Here is a 17,328-nt window from a genome sequence, read left to right as displayed (position 1 = left end):
TTTTTTTTTTTAAGTAAATGGGCATTTCATGCCTATTTTGGAAACCAAGGTAAACAGGACCGTCCACCTCAAATAAATGTTATTTCTATTTCTATGGAGTTCATTTTTTATTCAGGACAAACATGCATGCCAGCAATGTGTGGGAGAACACTCAATCCTTCCTGATGAAACTTAGGAACCAAATTTAACTAGCTTGCTTCTTTTCAACTATTTGCAAAATTTTACAAAACAGAAACATACTTTTGTACTAGCTTTATAAACGGTCAGTGCATGAAAATAAACTAAGCCATGCCTTTCCTATATTGTATTTGCTAAAGAAGAACTCAATATCCTCCATTTTGAAAAGTGACTGTGAGTGAGGTGATGATATGGCAGATGGGGGGTGAACAACTCAGGCCTCCTAATTTTACTTACGTGTTTGTTTGTAAGTATACAATAATATGTGAACACATCATGATAATTCAAACAGTACCTATAAACCGCAAGTTCCTCTTGCTTCTTCCCCTCTCTCTCATCGTCACCTTGCCCCACCCATGAGGTAATTATTACTATCATTGTGGTATGTATCCTCCTAGATTGTGTAATACAGTAAAGCCTGTGAATGCCAGAACCTGTATAAAGTGGAAACCTGTCAGAGAAGGAAAACTCAAATATCTTCCACTAAATAGTGACAGAAGAGTGGTGACTGCACCTTGTCAAAGGCGGAACACTTGCGAGACCAGGAAAAAAAACAAGGCAGTCCCGTCGAATTCCGGCTTTCACAGGTTTCACTGTACAATTGCAAACATTGTTGGTGGCTGCCGTCGAGTTCAAACCATCAACCTTTTGGCTAGTGGTCGAGCGCCACCCAGGGACTCGTAATTACAAACATATATATGTATTTGTATAGAAATGACACACCATACATATTATCCAGCGAGTTCACCTCTTAACGGATGCCCTGGAGACTTAGCCGTACACAGCTCCACCACATTTTTTTTCACTGTTGCACTGTTGTTGTTGTTAGCTGTCATCGCGACAGCCTGACTCATGGTGACCCCACGCATAATGGGATTGAACTGTTGTGACCCATAGGGTTTTAAACGGTTGACTTTCATAAGTACATATGAGGCCTTTCTTTGTAGTCCATCTTAGTCTGGAAGCTCCCCTGAAACCTGTTTAGCATCATAAGAACACGCAAGCCTCCAGTGACAAATGGGTGGTAGCTGCGCATGAGATGCCTGGCTGGGAATCAAACCCAGGTCTCCCCATGGAAAGTGGGAATCAAACCCAGGTCTCCCCATGAAAAGTGAGAATTCTACCACTGAACCACCACTACCCCCAGTACCTTATAATGTGGACCCATCATTGTTCGTCTTCCCCATCCACATGGATGGACATTTGGGCTGTTTCCGATGTCTTTGTGTTGAAACAATGCTACACTGAACATCTTGTGTATGCTTCCTAGTGCACATGTGTGCATACTGCTCTCGAGTAGATACTGATGGGCACTTTTTTCTCATTTAAATTGTTTAATGGACACTGCAGACTTGCCCTCTATATGGGAATACCAAGGTACACTTTCACCAATAGAATCCACTCCAATTACCGGGCATCTCTGTGTTACTGCAGGGAGGAAGTGGGTGGAGAATGAGAAGCAGGTGTCCTCTAGCTCTCTGCGAGTTATGTACAAACATTTAGCAGGTAAATCCCAAGAGGATGGAAGGAGCTCAGACTGGCAACTATTCTCTCCTTTCCGTCTCACCAAAGTTATTCATCCTTTAGGTTGCTTTGTTTTTGTTTTTGTTTTTTTTTTTTCAGTTTTCAGCTGCTCCTAAACTACTGACATTGAATATACTCTGGATCTATATTTCCCTTGGGTATGACCCTAGTGGAATGGTCCATTGGAATTAACAGTAACTATCATTTATTAAGTGATACAGACTTTGCATGCAATATCTTAGTTAATCCTCAAAATAGCTTTATAAGTAGTATTTTGATCCACATTTTACAAATGATGGTATAGAGGTTACATTAACCTACCCAAGGTCACACCATCCATGTATCAGGTAGTAGAGCAGAAACCTGACCCTGGGCAGGATGATTCTACTGCTGGCTGTGGGACTGTGAGACACCATGCTCCACTGCAAGCAATCACTCCTTCCCCTGCCCTCCTAAGGTGCCTTATCTCTGCCTTCCATATATCAGGCACTGCTTTCTACTTTGTATTAGTTACTTGTGAATAGGATTTATCTTATCTTTTAGACTGTTAGCGACTCAAAGGCAAGATGCATGGCTGAGTCACCTCTGTCTCCACCATAGCTTCAGAAAATACAGTACCTCATACACAGTAGGAACTCAATAAATACATTTTGAAAGAAAGATATACTCACCATTCAACCTCATAAAATATCTCCCATACCATTTAAGATCACTGAGTGTCCCCATTACGAATCTGACAATGGCCTTCACGGGTTACCTACTGTGGCATCCTCCTGGGCCTAATTCCCAAATCATAACCTCTAAACATGGATCACTTCTAATCCCATGTCTACCATTAGGAACCATTTGTCTCGTGACCATTCTGCTAGGATGTTCATGCTGGACTTGATGCCTTACTTTCAGTTAATTAATTGGATGCCTTAATTTAAATTAATTTGCCTTAATTTATCAACTGGAGCCCTTAACAGCTTGTTGCTCCCATCTCTATGCTCTGCTTTTTATCTTACATTCCAAATCATCTTGTTCTAGCATCTATCACCAGTTTCCAGTCTTTGGGGTAATGTCTTTATTCTATCTCCCAACTCAGCTGCTGAGTAAAAGTCTGATTAGGCTGTCTGGCTTCCATGCAGGCTCCACCCACGGATCCCACCTCTTGAATCATCTTCCAATCCATGCTCTGCTTTCCAAGGATGAATCCTACCCTACCTCACATGACTAGCAAGAGCCCCCAAGACTTCATCTTAAACCCAGAATCCTGGTCTGTCACTTATTTGGATGGAAGTCTCAATAACAGGTAATAGAAAACACTAACAAGAACTATCGATGTTTTATTGAACAGAGTATCCCTGGTGTCATGAGGGCTAAACTACTACTTTCCCCTCTACCTCTCTCCAGCCCACTCATTCTTAAAGCTATAGTCAAGTCCCTCCTCCATGCTGCCTTCCCCCCAACAATTATTTGGAAACTTGTTTTTAAAATTCTTATAAAACTCCTGAAATTTGTCACCCAAACTAGCATTTAATTATATATTGTCTCATTGTTTTATGTGATTTATTGTCTCTCTTATTAGACTAAAAGCTTCTTGAGGCAGGAACCATACTGCCATATTCTCCTTCATCATCATCATCATCACAGCAAACATTCAACACTTCCTGTGTGTAGCACTATGTTATACAGACTGATTCATTTAATCTTCACAACAATCCTATGAGGTAGGTGCTATTATGATATTATACAGTAAGTAACTCGTTGGCTGCTTGGTACATAATTTGATACTAGTGGTCCTGTCAGTGTCCTTAAATCTACTCAACAATCATCTTGAGACTTCACTGCACACAGTCCAGTTACTTATACAGGTCTGGGAATGGAGGAAGGGGTGGACTAGAACAAGATTTGCCCACAAGAGCTACGGAAGCATTGGCAAGGCTGACTCAGGGGAAGACACTACCAGAGAGTAGATTTGGCCGGGAAAGCACTGACCAGGGCAACAAGAGGACAGGGTCCAGACAAAACAGACAGTAAAGCCTATAGTGGTTAAGAAAATAGGCTTTGGATCAGGACACTGAGATGGAATCCCAGGGCTCTGACTATCTTTCTCATGGAGCTATTGTGGGGCTGTTGTTAGGTGCCATCGAGTCAGTTCCAACTCATAGTGACCCTTCGTACGACCAAACAAAACACTGTCGGGTCCTGCGCCACCCTCACAGATGTTATGCTTGAGCCCATTGTTGCAGCCACTATGTCAATCTATCTCGTTGAGGGTCTTCCTCTTTTTCACTGACCCTCTACTTTACCGAGCATGATGTCCTTCTCCACAGACTGGTCCCTCTTGACATGTCCAAAGTATGTGAGACCAAGTCTTGCCATCCTTGCTTCTAAGGAGCATTCTGGCTGTACTTCTTCCAAGACATGTGTTTGTTCTTCTGACAGTCTACAGTGTATTTAAAAATTTTCACCAAGACCATAATTCAAAGGCATCAATTCTTCTTTGGTCTTCTATAGTCACTGTCCAGCTTTGGCATGCATATGAGGCGATTGAAAACACCATGGCTTGGATCAGATGTACCTTAGTCCTCAACGTGACATCTTTGCTTTTTTTGCACTTTGAAGAGGTCTTTTGCAGCAGATATGCCCAATGCAATGTGTTGTTTGATTTGACGGCTGCTCCCATGGGCATTGATTGTGGATCCAAGTAAAATGAAGTCTTTGACAGCTTCAATCTTTTCTCCATTTATCATAATATTGTTTATTGGTCCAGCTGTGAAGCGTTTTGTTTACTTCGAGTTAAGGCATAATCCATACTAAAGTCTGTAGCTTTGATCTTCATCAGTAAGTGCTTCAAGTCCTCTTCACTTTCAGCAAGTAAGGTTGTGTCATTTGCATATTGCAGGTTGTTAATGAGTCTTCCTCCAATCCTGATGCCACGTTCTTCTTCATATAATCCAGCTTCTCAGATTATTTGCTCAGCATACAGATTGAATAAGTATGGTGAAAGGATACAACCCTGATGCACACCTTTTCTGATTTTAAACCACACAGTATTCCCTTGTTCTGTTCGAACAACTGTCTCTTGGTCTATGTACAGGTTCCACATGAGTCCTACGTGTGTCAGAGTACAACTGTTTTTTTGGAAGAATATAGCCAGGTCTTTTTGTCAGCAGCCGAGCATGTTAACCGTCTGTACCACCCAGGGACTCCCTGTGCAGGTTAGCACAACAGAAATGCAGGCATTAAGGCACAGGAAGAGAGGATTCTCATCAAGACTGGGGCACAAACTGGGGACTTGGTCCCTGAAAGGTGGAATCCCAGGGCTCAGCTGAGTGAGACAGCAGCAAGGTTGCCTTGGAGCAGGGCCCTATATATGGGGTGCAGTGGCTTGAACTGGCCCCACCTTCGCTCAGGAGTAGACCAGAGATCCTTGCAGGCTGAGCACACAGGTAAGGATCACGTGACCCCAGGGGTGAGGAAACACTGAGGGTCAGGTTGGACCTGATCCTGGTTTCCTGGAGCTGCCTCACTATCCTGTCTGGCTTCACCCAGTTGGTGAGCAAGCAACCTGGTGCCTTGCCCTTTGCTGAAGGCAGGCACACGGCAGGTGACTAACCCTGGGGAGCGGAAGCCAAGCTATCAGTCAGCACAGCCTGTGGTGCAAACCTCTACTGCAATCCTCAGAGCCTCGGGGCCGGGCAGTGGGGTACCATCCTCTGGGCAGGGAGCGCCAGTTCACACAGCATGGGAGCCATAAACATAGCGGGGGACCCACAGAAGGCTTTTAATGCCTATTTTTTAAAGTGGTTAGCAAAGCAGGAGAGAAATTGTCAGAGATCCACAATGAAGAGTTTAATCCAGAGAGTCAACAAAGAGGTAAAAGGAAACAAAAAGAGGAAGACAGTGGAAGAAGCCTTGGGATTGTGGAAGAAGAATGCGGAATGTAATTACTAGGGGAAAAAAAAGTACCGTCACATCTCAGAAACCATGCAAGACAACTTTGCAGAACACTATTTTTCGTTCTCCAGTACCTGCTGCTTTTTTAGGCACATGTTATTTCCTCTGCCTAAAATACCCAACTCTTCTGTGCATTTGACATATACCTACTTATTCTTAAAACAAAGCAAAACAAAAAAACAGTTGCCATGGAGTCAGTTTAGACTCATGGAGATCCCATGTGTGTCAGAGTAGAGCTGCTCCGCAGGCTTTTCAATGGCTGATTTTTTGGAAGCAGGCCACCAGGCCTTTCTTCCGAGGTTCCTCTGGGTGGACTTGAACCTTGAACCCTTGGGTTAGCAGCCGAGTGTGTTAACCATTTGCACCACCCAGGGACTTATACTTAAGCCCAGCTCAAATTTCACCTTCAGTAGACAAATCTACACCCTCTTCTGCTCTCTGCTGTCACTTGATGCAATGTTTGTAATAGTATATTTCCTTTGTAAAAATACAGTGAATTATGGACTCAGTGTATTATAGTCATCCATGAGCTCCTTGAGGATGTTCATCTTTATATCTCCAGGACTTAGTACAGTTCCTGGCACATAATAGGTGTAGTATTTGTGATCACTGAATCAATAAGTGAGTAAAATAATGCATAAAAGAAAAAAGGGAAGGAAAGAAAGAAGGAGGGGGAGGAGGGAAAAGGAAGGAAGGAAGAAACGAACGAGGACGAGAAGGAGGGAGAGAGGAATGGAAAATCTTCTATGGCTGAAGCATAGGGTCCATAGAGGGGAGTGTCAGAAAGTGAGCCTATAAAGCAGTTTAGCAGGCTGTGAGGCTCATGTGCACCAAGTCAGGCAAAGTGACATAGTCAAAGGTTGTAAAGCAGAATAGTGATTCCAAAAACTACCTCCAAGGCCATCCCGCCAATGCCCTCTTCCCCCTACATGTCATTCATCTCATTTATTTGGTTCCCACTTCAAACTTGCACCCAGAGATTAGGCATATACAGCCTCATTCAAAACCAGCAAACCTCAAGTCCTCAAGAAATGTTCCTAAAATAACCTCCCATCAGACTCTTCTTTATCTCAGTACTTTATAATCAGTTTATTCCATTCCAATCTGCACCTTGGTTCAAAACCGGAAAAGGTGTGTGGTAGGGTTGTATTGTTTTACCTTACTGACTCAGTTTGTATGCTGAACAAATAACCCGAGAGGCTGGACAATACGAAGAAGAATGCAGCCATTAGGATTGGAGGAAGATACTAGGATATATCCACAATATGCAGATGATACAACCGTGTTTACAGAAAATGAAGATGATTTGAAGCATTTACTGATGAAGGTCAAAGACTAAAAGCCTTCAGTACGGATTACAGTGAATGTGAAGAAAACAAAAATCCCTATAACTAAACCGATAACATCGTAATAAATGAAGAAGAAATTGAAGTTGTCAATGATTTCAGTCTATCTGAATTAACAATCAACGTCTATGGAAGCAGCAATCAAGAAATCAAATGACGTATTTTTCCATTGGGCACATCTGCTGCAAAAGACCTCTTTAAAGTGTTAAAAAACAAAGATTTCCATTCGATAACTAAGGTGTGCCTGACTCAAGCCATGGTCTTCTCAACTGTCTCATGTGCATGCAAAAGCTAGACAATGAAAAAAGAAGACAGTAAACCTTCATCTAAAGCACAGTTAAAAGAAAAAAAAAGAAGACAGAAGAAGAACTGAAGCATTTGAATTGTGGTGTTGGCAAAGAATTCTGAATATACCGTGGATTTCCAGAAGAACAAACAAATGAGTCTAAGAAGAAATACAACCAGAAAGCTCCTTAGAAGTGAGGATGGCAAGGCTTCGGCTTGCTTACTTTGGACATCATCAGGAAAGCCCAACTGCTAGAAAAGGGCATTGTGTTTGGTAAAGCTGAAGGTCAGCGAAAACGAGAGAAACCCTCAATGAGATGCACTGGCCCAACAGCCACAACAAGGGACTCAAACATACCAACAATCATGCAGATGGTGCAGGACCAGACAATGTTTTGTTCTGTTATGCATAAGGTTGCCAACTTGACAGCAACTAACAACAACAATAATTTGTTACTTGGGGTGGCAGTTTTCCATAGGAGTTATACGTATATTCTTTAGAGCCAGGTTCAAATCCTAGCTCGTCCACTCGTTAGCTATCTAACTTCAGCTACATTACCTGGTATCTCTGAGCCTCAGTCTATTTGGCAATATAGGGGTGACAAACATATCTATCCACATGGTTTTTGTAAGGATTGAAAGCTTTTGTAGAGTTGGACATATAATAAGTAATCAATAGCAGCTAGTATTACATGTGGTATCAGTATTGGTAAAAATAATAGTAGGTCTGTCTGTTCTTATGCCCTGGTATATTTTCTCGGAGAGAAGACTGTCTTCTCTTTCTTTTGTTATTATTTTCTTCTTGCCCTGTCCCCTAATTCCACATCAACTCCTCTCCTTTCTTCAAAGTTTCTTGCAATTCTCTCCGTGACTCAATGCAGAGTGCATGTGATGCATGATGGTGCCCCTTCTCCACTGTGCCCCAGCTCTGAGGATACTACCACCATCCAACAGGTTCATGAGTCAGAAACCGGGGCCTCATCCTAACCCACCTTCTCCCTCACCCCCACCATATGCAATTCATCAGGCTCTATGTCCTACACAGCTCATAATTCTGTCCATTTCTTCCCACATCTGCCACCACCTTCATTAGGTTATCTCCATCTCTAACCCAGATTGCCACAAGAGCCTCCTGACTGCCCCTCTCAAGATCACTTGTTTCCCTCATGCTCTTATTCCCATCAATTCTCTATTCTGTAGCCAGAGTCTACTTGAACCTCAGACATGATCATTTGAAACTCCCAGGGAAAGACTTTCTCATGGCTTCCCACTGTTCTTAGGATAAAGACACAACTTTTAATGTGGTTGTTCTATAATCATGCTTACTGTCTGTGCTGGAGCCACACTGGCCTTATAGTAGGCCCCCATCTTTGCATAGGCTCTTTCTTTTCTTCCAAAGAAATAATCCTTACACAATACTGCCTCTAAAACAAAGTTAAGTCAAACCTCAAACTCTGGGCTACAAAAGTCTGTTTTTGGTTCAGGATACTGTATGCAACTGATATAAAATGCTGTGTGAAGACAAGTCTCAGAGAAAAGGGCCAGGCTAGTATAATACAAGAGAAATTGATGGATGGAGGAGCTAGGTACCTAAAAGCACTTCACTTTTTTAAACGTGCCCTGTCAGAGTGAAGGGAATAGACTCAGTAAGGCTTAAGTTAGTGGATGCACAATGAAATAGGATATTTATCTTCATGCTCTCGAGCTACAGACCATTCAGCATTAGAAAACACCAACAGGTCTGTCTCCTAACATGCCTAGGGCCCTTGGAGTGGTGAGGATTCTGATTTAATGAGCAAGGCACACCATCTGTCAATGGAACTGCTGGGCAGTAACTCAGCAAATAGCACCTCCCTGAACCCAAGAAGCAGAACTCTTGGGTGACATGTGGGGAAGGGGAGCCCCTTACACACCCTAACTGCTCAAGCCGGGAGTGGCAAGTGATGCTTGTGTGGCACTGCTCACAGTCCAGCCCGGCCTCAGCATTTTCTCTGTAGGTGTTTGATGAGCTGTTGCCGAGATGAGGCACCCAGCTTAGAACCTGGTCTGTGAGGGCTGCCTCTGTCTTCTCCCTGACCTTTATATTTTCAGGCAAGAGGCCGCAAGGGGTATTAATGTAAACAATACCACTTATCAAAGTATCCATACGGTTATAGATGGAGGGAAGGAGAAACAGGAGAGTCTGCTTCACTTATAGCCCTTATGGAATATGATCTTAAAATAGAAATAATCTAGGAGAATGCATTGTGTACTTTCGTCAAGGCAACATAGGGACTGTCATCCTACCTCAGTGGGAAAATAATATGATCTATTATCAAATGGATCAGAAATTACATATACATATATATCCAGATGAAATAGGGGCCTTGGTGACACAGTGGTTAAACATCTGGCTGCTAACCAAAAGGTTGGCAGTTCGAATTCACCAGCCACTTCTTGGAAACCCTAAGGGGCAGTTCTACTCTGTCCTATAGGGTTGCTATGAGTCGGAATCCACTCAATGGCAATGAGGTTTTTTAATATCCAAATAAGGATTTTGTTTTAAAATCAGTCACCTTGGAATGTTGTTTAATCCTTAATCTGTGTTTCCATAGCTCATTTTACCTATTAAATTTTGAGGTTCACGTATGTGGGGATTTTTTTCTCACACACATGTGAATCCATAGCTCCCCCAGCCCAATGTCCAGCATACAAGTAGGCAGGGTGGCAAAGTGTAAGTACCCAGGAGTCAGATGACCTGAGGTTCAAATCCCAGCTCTGTTATCACCTAGTAGTGTGACCTCAGTCATGTTTCCTAAGCCTCAGTTTCCTGATCTGTACCATAGGGATACTAATAGTCCATACCCCCATGAAGTTGATATGAGAATTAAATGAAATAAGACATATAAAATACTTAGCAGTACCTTTAGCACAGAGAAAAATCAAAAGCCAAACCAGCTACTTCAAGTCGATTTCAACTAATGGCGACCCCATGTGCTTCAGAGTAGAGCTGTGCTCCACAGGATTTTCAATGGCTGTGACCTTCCAGAAGTACACTGCCAGGCCTTTCTTCTGAGGTACCTTTGGGTGGATTTGAATTGCCAACCTTTCAGTTAGTAGCAGAGTGCTTACCTGTTGCACTACAAACCAAACCTGCTGCCGTCCAGTTGATTCCAACTCATAGTGAGCCTACAGGACAGAGCAGAACTGCCCCATAAGGTTTCCAAAGAGTGGCTGGTACATTCGAACTGCCGACCTTTTGGTTAGCAGCCAAGCTCTTAACGACTGTGCCACCAGGGCTCCTTCGTTATAATAGTGTTATGGATTTGTGTCTTCCAAAAATACGTGTTGTAAATCCTAACCCCTATACCTGTGGTGGAGCCATGTGGTTACAGTCCTATTTGGGAATAAGTTTTCTTTGTTATGTTAATGGAGCAGTAGTAGTGTAGGGTGTGTTTTAAGCCTCTTTTGAGACATAAAAAGAGCAGACTAAGCAAGCAAGCATAGACGGTAGAAAACAGATGCCACATGAGATCTCCAAGGAACCGAGCAATAGAAGCTGAAAAGAGACAAGGGCCTTCCCCAGGAGCCGACACAGAGAGAAAGCCTTCCTCTAGAGTCGGCACCCTGAATTTGGATTTCCAGCCTCCTAATCTGTAAGAAAATAAAATTCTGTTTGTTAAAGCCACCCACTTGTGGTACTTCTGTTGTAGCAGCACTAGATAACTAATCCAAACAGATACTCAATTAAAATATGTGTGTGTGTGTGTGTGTGTATATATATATATTCATTCCCGTTATAATGCCTTTCTATATAAAGTGTTGGGGCTCTTCTGGAATCATCTGGAGAGGCTCTCATTCTCCAGAATCACCTGAATGCAGATTTTTGGCTTGGTTTGCTTTGTACAGCCAACTGGAAATCAGTTAAATCTAAACCTATTATCTATGAACTTCTTAATTGTTTGCTTTAAGTCTTACTCTCCTTATCCTTTGTAACCACAATATCTTTCACAGTGCTTGGCACTTAACTCCAGTAAATATTTATTTAATGAATAGAACATTTGTTGAGTAGATCATGGAATGAATAAAGTGAGTGAACAAGCAGAATAATCACGAGCGATTTTACTCCGTGTGTTAACCCAACCTAGCTTCCGGGCTCTATTACAATGCCCTCATAGGGTAAAGAGACTTAAGAAACAATTCTTCTATCTTCCTGTCAATGCTTCTGTGCTGAGCCTGGACATTTTTCATGCTTTCTGGCTTCCCTTTACCTTTTGAACATCTTTTCAATGTGTTTGAGTTTCCTATGGCTGCCGTAACAACTGACCACAAACTCAGTGGCTTAAAACAACACACATTTACTGTCTTACAGTTTTGGAGGTCAGAAGTCTGAAATGAGTCTTACAGGGCTAAAAATCAATGTGTTGGCAGGCCTGCACTCCTTCTAGGGGCTCTAGGGTAGAATCTGTTTCCTTGCTTTTTCTAGCTTCGAAAGGCCACCTGCTTCCTTAGCTCGTGACCCCTTCTTCCATCTTCAAAGCACATCACATCCAACCTCTGCTTGCATCGTCACATCAACTGATTCTGAACCTCCTGGGTCACTATGAGTTGGAATTGACTTGAAGGCAATGGGTTTGGTTTTGGGATTTTTGTGATTACATTGGACTCACCCAGATAGCCAAGATAATCTCCACATTGCAAAACCTTTAAGTTAATCACAACTGCAAAGTCTCTTTTACCATGTAAGGTAAGAGAAGATATTAACAGGTTTTGGGAACGAGGACATGGACATCTTTGGGGGACCATTATTCAGCCTATCACACTATGTCTGGAGTATTTCCTGCCCATTGTGTTCAATCCCACCCAGGTAGAATCCTGTACTTTACTTCTGCAGAGCCTCCCTGCTGATAGGACACAGACGTTTTACTGAAGTTGGCCAATCAGATGCCTGAGACATCTGAAGTGAACCAAGTCAAAAAGCAGGTTTGGTATGGAATTCATTTTCTGGTGAGGGTGGTGGTAGAGTGTCCAGTGTCCATCAGTTATGGGATCTGGCTGTCTCTGCCAAGCAATAGCAAGAACAGAGGTCTTTTCTAGAACTATCCCAGAGTATTCTTGTGAGCATAGCCTCCGATTCCAACTCTGGCCCAACCTGAGATTCTGTGAGCACTTCAAATGCTTTAATGGATTTATTTTCAGCTTACACTAGCCTTGAAGGGGTTCTTTATTTGCAACTAAGGGCCCTCATGGACAGAGCTACCTGCCCTGGGTTCTAAGAAGGGCCTGCACAGAGGCCAATGGAGGGCTTCTAGAAAACTGTAACCACCACCAATATTTTTTGAGTGCCTTTTAGGTGCCAAGCACTTAGTAAAAAGGCTCTGAGGAATGCAGTGCAGTCATTCAAACTAGACAGATAAAGAGATACAGAGATAGAGATAGATAGAGACAGAGAGATAAAGAGAGAGAAATAGCTGCCATTGAGTTGACTCCAACTCACGGTGACCATATGTACAACGGAATGAAACACTGCCCAGTCCTGCACCATCTTCATGATCATTGCTATGCCTGAGTCCATTTTTGTGGCCACTATGTATTTTGAGTGCCTTCCAACCTAGAGCGCTCATCTTTCAGCACTGTATCAGACAATAATCTGTTCTGATCCATAGGGTTTTCATTGGTTAATTTTTGGAAGTAGATCGCCAGGCCTTTCTTCTTTGTCTTAGTCTAAAAGCTCTCCTGAAACCTGTCCACCGTAGATGACCCTGCTGGTATTTGAAATACCAGTATCATAGCTTCCAGCATCACAGCAACACGCAAGACACCATAGTATGACAAACTGATGGATGGGTGGCGGTCATTCAAACTAGGTGTCGGTAAATCCCATTACCCCTTGTAATAGAAGATTTGATGGAGAGGAGAGAAAGAGAAGACTCCATGTGGCTCTCCTCTGAGACTTTGATTTTCATCTTCTTTTCAATCCAGATAGACCAATGAAGATATAATGCTGTTTGTAAAGGGAAAGGATGAGGGATTTTGATTATTGATGTTGCTCAGCATGGATGCATCCCTCAGTATTTTTCAAAGCACTTTATGACCATTCATTGTTCACATTCAATTAAATAGTCTTGGCATATCCATTAGCTCAGAAAGCAAAAGCACATCTGGCTTAAGGCTGCTTTTCATTTACTGCTACACACACCTCTGCATTATCCAGAGTTGCTCACCCACGGCACCGATTCACCCCTGCCTCTCAGTCCATCCATTTGTAGGAGCAGGGTGACTTTTCAATCCTTTTCTGAATATATTTACCTTCTGTGCTTCTGCTTAGTTAGCAGAGATTGGATCAAATCCTGACTCAAGCAGTTAGTAGCTGGGTGACTTGGACCAGTCACTTTTTGGGCTTTCCTCTTCCATAAAATGTTGATATTATACCCCCAAGCAAGGTTGTGGTGAAACTTAACAAGTGTGTGGTGTGGTGGCTAAGCTCTGGATTTGGGTAGATCAGAATTCAAATAATAGTGTACATCTTAACATCTGTGTGCCCCTCCACAAGTTAAATGGGGTGGCTCTATATTTCAATAAAACAGGAAATGGGTCGTAATAGAGTTAAAGATTAAATGAGATAATGCATGCAGAGCTCCTTGCACAGTGCCTGTTGGCAAGTAATATTATAAACAGTTGAGTAGGTGTTTGGAGTGAATTAAGGTATTATCAAATGAGAGAACAGAACCAACTTCATGTGGTATTCACACACCTTCACTACTCTCTCTCCCTTCACACAGCCTCTAGTGATCTGAAATACTCCAGACTATTTCAAAGCTGCTACTATTGACTCAAACATACCAATGATCATGAAGATGGTGCAGGACTGAGCAACATTTTGTCCTGTTATATAAAAGGTCGGAGCCCTGGTGGCGCAGTGCTTAACAGTTTGGCTGCTAGGCTGCTAACCAAAAGGTTGGCAGTTTGAATCCACCATCTGCTCCTTGGAAACCCTATGGGGCAGTTCTACACTGTCCTATAGGGTCGCTATGAGTTGGAATCAACTCGATGGCAATGGGTTTTTTTTAATTTTTGGTTTATACATAAGGTCACCGTAAGTCGGAGCCAACTCGACAGCAACTAACAACAACTATTGACAAATATCAGATCCATGGTTGTCTGACACCAAAGATGGGAGAAGGACTGATTACAAAGGGGCACTGAGCAATTTTGGGGGTGATAGAAATACTCTGTATCTTGATGGTGGTGATGGTTACATGCCTGTATTAACAAAACTCATCAACCAATATACTTAAAAAGGGTGCATTTTATTGTATGTGTATTATACTTAATAAACTTGCTACTTTTTATTATATTACTCATACTCTAGAGCCGGGGTTGGCAAACTTCTATACAGGGCCAGAGAGTAAATATTGCAGGCTTTGCTGGCTCTATGGTCTCTGCCACAACTACTCAACTCTGCCATTATAGTGCAAAAGCAGCCACAGATAATAGATAATATGTAAACAAATGCATGTGGCTGTGTTCCAATAAAACTTTATTTATGGACCAAAAACAAATAAACAAAAAAAACCCTCTGCCGTCAAGTTGATTCCATAGCGACCTAGCGACCCTATAGGACAGAGTAGGACTGCCTCATATGGGTTCTGAGGAATGGCTGGTGGATTTGAACTGCCGACCTTTTCGTTAGCAGTCGAGCTCTTAACCACTGTGCCGCCAGAGCTCTATGAGTATTTATGGACAGAAATTTGAATTTCATAAAATCTTCACGTGTCATGAAATCTTCTTCCTCTGATTTTTTTCAACCATTTAAAAATGTAAAAACCATTCTTATCTCTTAAAACCTTACAAAAATGAGAAGAAACCAAAGAAGAACTGACACATTTGAATTACGGTGTTTGTGAATATTGAATATACCACGGACTGCCAGAAGAATGAACAAATCTGTCTTAGAGGATGTACAGCCAGAATGCTTCTTAGAAGCAATGATGGTGAGACTTCATCTGGCTTACTTTGGACATGTTATCAAGAGGGACCAATCCCTGGAGAAGGACATCACGTACAGTAAAGTAAAGCGTTGGCGAAAAAGAAGAAGACCCTCAGTGAGATAGACTGACACAGTGGCTGCAACAATAGGCTCAAACATACCTACTATTGTGAAGATGGTGCAGGACCAGGCAGCATTTTGTTCTGTCATACACAGGGTCGCTATGAGTTGGAGCTGACCTGACACCATCTGACAACAATAAAAACAAACCTTACAAAAATAGGCAGTAGGCTGGATTTGGTTTCTAGATTGCTGTTTGCCAGCTTCTGTTCTAGAGCCAAAAAAAAAGCCTCTACCCAGTAGCATACTGAAATCTGCTTCGGGGGTTTCTCAGTGCAAACACCCTAAGAGAATTAGGGATTTAGTTCCTGTGAGTCCAGCTAGGTCCTTACCAGAACACCTCCCTCTGTGGCCAGTCTATGCCACTGCAACTTGACTTCAATGGCCCCATCTGTCCAGGGAGGACAACCACCTCCCATTTCCCAGAGCCCCACCAACCTCATTCAGCTTGTTATTTGGGAGAAAGTTCTCTACCCAAGCACAGAAACTGATCATCGCCCGGGTTATATGTCTGGCTTTTCTCAATCATCAGACGGAAAGGTCTGACTTTTCAGGTTGTCATTCTTAAAATTGCTTGTCTCTCCAGATGATGTTCTTATTTCTGAATGTGGTCTGACCTTCACATTCCCAAAACAGGAGGTTTATTTTTTTCAAAGAGCCGGCAGCAGAACAGTATTCCCAGAAAGCTTGCTCCTTCTCTGCCAAGCTACCATCCCCAGCTCACACCATCCCTTAAGAGAGGGTGGTTTCTTCCAGAATGTTTGCCTGGGGAGGGCCAGAGCTACTCCAAGCAAAGGGAGCTTTATAAATCCAAACCAGCACGAAGTGAGATTCCCTCTTTGGCTTCTTCTGACAGTGGTAGATGCTAAGGAATCCCGTTGGGGTGGTAAAAACTGCTGAGACAATTCTGAGGTTCCTAAATTTTCTGGTGCAAAACTTAACCAACTATTTATTGAAGAAAATAGATCATCCAGGGACCCATTTTATTCTTCTACCTGTTGGAAGCATTTAAATCAACTGTCTGAGTCGGGGGTTGCAGACTTTTTCTGTAAAGGACAAGATAGTAAATATTTTAGGCTTTGCTTCTGCTATTGTGGTGCAAAAGCAGCCATAGGCAATACATAAATGAATGACCATGGCTGTGTTCCAATAAAACTTTATTTACAAAACCAGACAGCAGGCCAAATTTGGCCCAAGGTGAGTGGAGGAAGAGGACATAAAACTTAAATGAGCAGATACTACTTGAGAGGATGTAGCAAAAATGATCATTACAGAGTGGTGAGTAAAACCCTAGCATGTTGTGCTAGGGGTGGGGAGGGAATACCAAACTAAGCTAGATGAATCCTGACTGTGAAGAATTTTCCATCTGATATAGGTGGACAAGCAGTGCTGTGGGCAGTAAGAGCCAGCAGGTGTGTAGGTGTAGAGAACCAAGAAACCACAGGGCTGGAGTGATCACAACAGCATTCACGGACAAGGAGCCCTCTGACTGAATGTGGGAGATGGGTATGATTCAGGTAGTGAGAACCAGGTGGAGGAAGGACAGCTGGAGCAAGGTACAGGTGAGTGTGGGCAAGGTTTGTTCACATCAGAGTTAGCAAACTGGAACAAAGTTTGTAAGGTTGGTTTACAGCATACCATGGAGGACTTAAACATCATTTTCAAGAGTTTGAATTTTTTTTTCAGACTCAGTGGGAGGTATTGAAGGTTTCTGGGCTTCTAGTACTAAGTAGAGGGTCATTGAACTAGAGGAAGACCCTCAGCGAGATAAGGTAACACAGTGGCTGCAACAAAAACTACTATTGTAGTAGTCTCAAACATACCTACTATTGTGAGGATAGTGTAAGACTGGGCAACGTTTCATTCTGTTAGACACAGGGTCACCAGGAGTCGGAGTCGACTCATCGGCACCTAACAGCAACAGTACAAAGCAGGTAACTCAAAGAATCCTCCTTTACAAAG

At 42.6% G+C, this 17,328-nt stretch overlaps 1 protein-coding gene across 2 annotated transcripts in view; it reads right to left on the bottom strand.

Moving 5' to 3' along the window:
* The window catches only part of CA10 (carbonic anhydrase 10), a 543,166-nt gene that overhangs the window by 502,709 nt on the left and 23,129 nt on the right, over positions 1 to 17,328 (bottom strand). Inside the window, exon 2 of one of the 2 annotated variants that reach the window (XM_012555979.1) lies at positions 8,270 to 8,419. The exons of the other annotated variant lie outside the window; for it this stretch is intronic. The gene's annotated coding sequence lies outside the window, so the exon portion shown is untranslated. The remainder of the gene's footprint in view (positions 1 to 8,269; positions 8,420 to 17,328) is intronic. 2 annotated transcript variants of the gene reach the window in all.

This window comes from Trichechus manatus, unplaced genomic scaffold, assembly GCF_000243295.1.
Source record: "Trichechus manatus latirostris isolate Lorelei unplaced genomic scaffold, TriManLat1.0 scaffold00054, whole genome shotgun sequence".
Lineage (NCBI taxonomy): Eukaryota > Metazoa > Chordata > Mammalia > Sirenia > Trichechidae > Trichechus > Trichechus manatus.
The sequence above is the reverse complement of the archived record's forward strand: the minus strand, read 5'-3'. Positions and strand labels throughout refer to the sequence as shown.